The sequence below is a fragment of the Gymnogyps californianus genome, chromosome 22 (genome assembly GCF_018139145.2).
Source record: "Gymnogyps californianus isolate 813 chromosome 22, ASM1813914v2, whole genome shotgun sequence".
Taxonomy (NCBI): Eukaryota; Metazoa; Chordata; class Aves; order Accipitriformes; family Cathartidae; genus Gymnogyps; species Gymnogyps californianus.
Genome location: NC_059492.1, coordinates 888,712 through 894,711, shown reverse-complemented (window position 1 = coordinate 894,711; position 6,000 = coordinate 888,712). Strand labels below are relative to the sequence as shown.

Below are 6,000 nucleotides of genomic sequence, written 5' to 3'. Positions count from 1 at the left end.
CGGATGGACATCACTCTCCCGTACCCAGAGGGTCTCTGGTGAGCACTGGGGGATCCATTCCCAGGCGGTAGGGGTCTGCCCCATGGTCAGTGTGTCCTGGGTGGGCACGGAGAATCCATCCTCAGGCTGGGGATCACAGTGGGGGTCTGCCCATACCCAGTGTGTCCTGGGTAGGCATGGGGGGTCCATCCCCAGGCTGGGGCTCACAGTGGGGGTCTGCCCCGTGCCCAGAAGGTCCTGAGTGGGCATGGGGCGGGGGGTGAGTGGGCATGGCGGGGGGGGGGGGGGGGGGGGGGGGGGTGGAGGAGGATCCGTTCCCAGGCTGGAGATCATGGTGGGGGTCTGCGCTGTGCCCAGAGGCTGCCGGGTGGGCACAGGGCGGTTCTTCCCCAGGCGTGGGGGACACGGTGAGGGTCTGCCCCGTGCCCAGAGTGTGGGGTGAGGACGGGGGTCTATCCCTGCGTGGGGCTGCCCGCAGTGTCGGGGGGGGGGGGGGGGGGGGGGGGGGGGCGTTCGGGAGGGCCGAGCCGAGCCGAGCCGAGCGGCTCGGCTCGGCTCGGCCCTCCCGAACGCCCCCCCCCCCCCCCCGAGCGTGGCGTGGCGGCGCCGTCCCGGGCGGCAGGGGGCGGCGCGGGGCCGGGCCGGGCCGGGCCGGGTCTGTCCGCGCTCCCTCCCCCGCTCCCCGCCTTCACTGCGCATCGGAAACATGGCGGCGGCGAGGGACTGAGCAGCCCCAGCGCTCGGCGGCCGCGCAGGTGAGGGGCGGGTGGCGGCGGCGGCGGCGGGGACGGCACGGTGCGCCTACGGCCTGGCCTGGCCCGGCACGCTGAGGCGCTGCCGGGAGGCCGGGCGGGGGACGGACGCGTAGGCCCCGCGGCGGCAGCGCGGCAGGCCCGGCCCGCCGCGGATCCCGCCTGTCAGCGCAGCGCAGCGCGGCCCGGCCGCCGCCTCAGCCGCGGGGCCGGGCCGCGGTGGCTGAGGGCCGGAGGCGGCCTGTCACCGCCGGCACCTGTTGGTGCCCGTCAGGGCTCGACTCGCCGTCGCCCCGGGGGCCGCCCCGGCGGCTCCGGGGCTCCCGCCGACAGCGGGGCAGAGGCCCGGGGGGGGGGGGGTGGGGTGGTCTGCGCCGGCCTCCCGCGCCTGCCCGTGGGTCGCCTGCCTCATCCCGGCCGGGTTGTAGCTCCCGGTAAAGCACCTTCGAGGGGCTTTGTTGTTCTTCCAGGTGTCCCCGGGCAGGGCTCGACCGGGACGGCCCTGCCAGCGCGGGGGGACGGGACGCAGCAGCTCTTCCAGCAGCACCGGGCCACGGTTGTCCTGTTCACCCCAAGGCCTCGGAGCGGTTTTTGCGGACCGCCTGAGCCTGCCCCCCTCCCCGGCGCTGTTTATTATCTGCCGGACACTCCTTGTGTGAAAAGGGAAGCAAGACCGAGCTGCCGGAGGATTTGGAGGAGGTGGCCCCTGCCTGTGGGTTGTGCCCGGGGAAGGTTTGTGCCCTTCCCTCCCCAGAGCCTTTTAGGACGTCAGTGAAACCCTCCTGTAACCACGGTGTGTTGTGGAGATGGACAGCGATGCTCTGAGCAGGACCCGCCGCCAGGTCCCTGCCGCTGGAGGTGTCAAGGGTGATCCCGGGGACCAGACGGAGAAATCCCATAGCCACCATCCCTGGGGAAACGTCTGTGCCTTCTTCACAGCCTCCCTGAGTCGAGCGCTTGAATAGAGCTGGGAGTAAGACAAGATTTGAGCTTTTTGTGCACAGTAAGGTGTTTAAAAATAAATACAGTGTCAGGCTGGCTCCTGCCACACATTGTTCAGGTTTAATCCCCAGGCTCTTTGAAGCTCCCATGTAAAACCGTGGCAGCAGTTTGGAGTCCTGACTACTAAAGGTAGAGATAGGCAGCCTGAGTTTCGGATGCACTGACCAACTTGGCTGCCTTTGGCCTCGGATGTTTTAGGTTCAGCAGCTGAATACTAAACTAATTATTTCCATGGGTAAAGTCAGGATGTGGAGACCCGGCTCTGGGGTACCCAGCTTTGATTTTTGGCTCTGTTTCTGTTTACTGTTGTTGTTTATAGTAAACACCGTGCACTGAGTGGCTGAGAACAGCCATGTGGTAGCTCCTCTTCAGCAGCCAGTAATATTGGGGAAAAATATTCTCCCACCTCGGTTCAATTGCCTGAGCAGCGGTGTGCGGCGTGTTGTAGCGAGGCTGCTGGCAGAGGGACGGCCACCTCTCCTCCTCCCCTCCGCCTTCCTCTTGTCTTACCCTCGCACTGCTGCTGGCTGGGCTGTGGTGTCACCATGCGCTTGCTGGAAATATTTGGAGTATGGGATGGTGTTTTCATACCTCCCTTGCGCTTCGTAGCAAGCACTGGCTTGTGGCTTGGTACTAATGTGGGCAATAAAACTCGGCTCGTGGGGGGCTCAGCTGGGGACAAACTGCCGTGGGCTGCAGCCTTGCAGGGCCTGCGCTGTGCGGTTGGGTAGTTCAGGATCTGCCCAGTAGATGGTATGAAAATGCAGACAGAACTAGGGGAGTCCTTTACAACGGGCAAGAGGGAAATACAGGTATTTCTGTGCTATTTAAAGTACTTATTTTATTAAAGGTTAAAGCGTGTTTTATTTGAGAGAGATATGCTGACCCTCGGTCCTCCTGTTTCAGTATTCACATCTTAGGAAATGATAGATCTACATCTTGATAATCTGCTTTTTAGTCAAATATTTGGTATTAAACAAATCAGGTAATTAGCTAATTAAAAGAAAGCAAATGCAGAGATTAGAATAGGAGCACGAGTGGCATTCCTTGCAAGTTGTGAGCCTGTGCCCCCTGGTTTTCCTGTGTCTAAAATTTTAATAATGTTTAACTCTTGAGTCACTTCTCTGGAAACTTCATGAATTTTGCGGCACAGTTTGGTGTCTTTAAATGAAAGATGCTGTTAGGGTATAAAATGATGATATTATTCGTCAAGTAGCTGCATTTCAGCCTAGGATGTGAGTGGTCTGGGGGTTGTGTCCTTGCCGTATATTTAATTTAAAGGAATCTCTGAAACTTTGTTTCATAGCCTCAGACACAGCGTGTCTAGAGAGGACCTCAGAGATGTTGTCCTTGTTTCCCAACCCCAGGGTAAGGTCAGGTACACATTTAAACCCTTCCTGAGTAATGTTTCTTCTTTTAAGGCTCTTCCTGCTGGCAATTTCACATCCTGTGCAGATGATGTACGCTGACACTGGGGCCTCCTCACCATTACAGAGATTTTTTGGTGCTTAATCTAAATCTTTGTCTTGCACTTTAAGGCTCTTCCTTCTTCTCTGATCTCCAGGGCACGTGGAGAACACTCTACTCTCTACATCTCTGCAGCTAAATCTGAAGTATTTGAAGACCTCTTTTTCTCTTCCTAAGCTGAACAAGCGCTGTTTCTCTGCTCTTTTCGCATGGGCTTGTTGTCTGCACAGCTGATCTGTGCCCCTCTCTGGACTCTGCTGTCAATCCACGCTTTCCTTAACGTGCTATCGTCAGGCTGGGCTTGGTAGGACTGTGTTAGCTGAGCCTCTGTGGAGCGGTTGTAATAAGTGGGCCCAAATGACCCCATTTTGGGTATGTCTAAGTGCTGTTATGTGAAAAAGAATGCAGATCAGACGTTTGCATATTTGCGTGTTGAACTGTGCGTTTGTGGCAAAGGACTTGGCGTGCTCGGTGGACTCCTATTTGCAAAACCTGGAGTAGCGTGCTAGCACTGTGGGCTCGGAGCTGGTGTAAGTTAAAGCTTGGCATGTTTGGGTCTCTTGAAGCCATAATGTTTGCATCTAGCCCCCTGTCTTTTTTCCTTTTCTTTTTCTTGGCTGCAACTGAAATTCACTTTGTGATGAGACAAGCAGATTTTGAGTCGTTTATTTGTCCATTTATGTTTGAAAAGTTTCCTAACGATGGCCAGGAGGGGTCCATGAGAAATGAAGCAAGATGCATTGAGGACAGAGCAGCAGTTCCGGCTGCCAGCTTCTTTTGCAAGGTGGTTAATCTCCTGTGTATGTGTATATTTTATATAATTCAGAAACATGCCAAGGTAAAAATCATCCCCACAATTAAACTCTCAGTGTAACGGAACTATAACTATGACCCCCTCCTTTGCCCCAGCGGTATGCCCTGGTGTAGCACGTGCGCTCCAAGCTATGTGACATGAACAACATTTCATCCCACTTCATTTGCAGGATGACAGGGTCTAGTCCTAAAGGAAAATGCTTGCTTTTTTTTTTCTAATACATTTGTAAAGAACCCCTTTCTTACCAAGCTTAAATATCTAACAGCAGAGACTTTTATAAAATGCTTGCTCAATGTTTAAAGTGATAATGCAAGTCAGAAAGTAGCAGGAAGCACTTGAAATCTTCCATCTGTATCACTAGGTCTCACTGGGCTTGGGCTTGAAGCAAACAAGACTCGTCCGTGTCTGGTGGCCTGAGCAGGTGGTGTCCAACCAGTGTCTGGTGGGGGCACCTGAGCACTGGAGATCATCGCCACCTCTGGTTTGCGAAGCTGTGCTCTTTGCTGATTGTCCTGCATAGCAGTGTCTGTCAGTAGGAAATTTCGGAGGTAGCTTCAATGGTGAGCTCTCACCAAGCAGGAGAGTTCGGTACAGGGACATCACTGCAGCTTGGCTGGTGCTGAAAACTTTAATTCCCAGAGATCTCCATCTGCATTAAATTTCCTTAAAAAAACAGAATAATACTTAGCTCTTTTACAAAGGTTTCTGACAGACAACCTCTAGCAGATTTAGACGCTGTGATACACCGTATTGCAATCTGCAGGGTTTGCTCAGACACCTACCAAATGTTTCTGCCACTGTAGCAGGGATTTAAGCAGAGTTTGTGTCCGTGCTTCCACTCTCGCTGTGCATAGTCTCGCAGTTTTATGCAGACTCGTCCTGAGCAAAAATTCAAGAATTTGGCTGTGAACTGAAGGACAATGTCGGTTTTGCTGCCTCTGCTGTTTGCATGGCAGCCTTGTCCAACAGGCCAGGTGGACGGGGTGATGTCTTAAGCTTCTGTAGAGGAGTCTACCAGCACTTGTCTTCCTGAGATCTGACTTTATCAGCACCGGTAAGTCACCCTTGCAGCTCCACTGTCTGGTTGGAAACTGGTCATTGGAGACAAGGAAATGAGAGCAGAGGTGAGTCAATACGGCTATTACCAACACGAGGGAGCTGATGTGAGAGTTCAGTGCAGGACTTTTTTTTTTCCCTGGGACAAGCTTGTGCTTCTGAAATACATACACCCCCCTCTATTTCTTGCTCAGAAGTTTTTTTGTATGTGTTGTAAATTGAATAGTATTAGCACCAGTCAGAAGCCTACCTCCTTTTGGAGGTACCTCCTCCCAGCCGGCATGCTCCGAGTTACCCAACTTCAATTAGCTCTTATGTTTTCCAGACTGACACAGTGTGAACAGTCCAGAAACCTCCCTGTGGCTCGGTTTTGTTTTTAACAACGGAAACCGTAGGAGTAGATGCCAGTGGAAATTTGTGAAGCTCCATCTTCGCCCATTGAGAAACATGCGATTCCTCCCCTCTCCTGGCCCTTCCAACATTGCACCGGACACTGTGTCAGGTCCCTTCTCCTGGATATTGTGGCAAGGGAACAAGTTTGGTTCACACATTGCTGGAGCTACATCTGCTGCGGTTTGCTTGGGTGTGTGTGGGGCAGGCGCACCCTTCTGAGCTCCCCCAGGGTACTGCTGATGTTTGGCTCCAGGGAAAGGTCCTGCTGGGAAAAGCGATTGCTTTCCAGCAAGGAATTTGTGTCTGGGGGGGAGCTGGAGCACACTTGTGCTGTTTTTTTCAGTTTAGCGTTGACAGAGCGCTGCACAGGGTGAAAAGCCCAGCGTTGCTTCGGCCCGCAGCCGGTTTGCACCGAGTGAGCCACGGTCTCTTCGGATGCCGTTTGCCATCGCCTTGCCCACCGCCCGCCTGGAAGAGGCAGTTGCTGCGATGCCTCCCGGCACTGGCTTTTGTTCA

At 54.5% G+C, this 6,000-nt stretch overlaps 1 protein-coding gene across 1 annotated transcript in view; it reads left to right on the top strand.

The window, feature by feature from the left end:
- The first annotated feature begins 712 nt into the window (after positions 1–712).
- Positions 713–6,000, top strand: part of SCMH1 (Scm polycomb group protein homolog 1) — a 74,026-nt gene continuing 68,738 nt past the window's right edge. The window contains exon 1 of the mRNA XM_050909945.1: positions 713–755. The gene's annotated coding sequence lies outside the window, so the exon portion shown is untranslated. The remainder of the gene's footprint in view (positions 756–6,000) is intronic.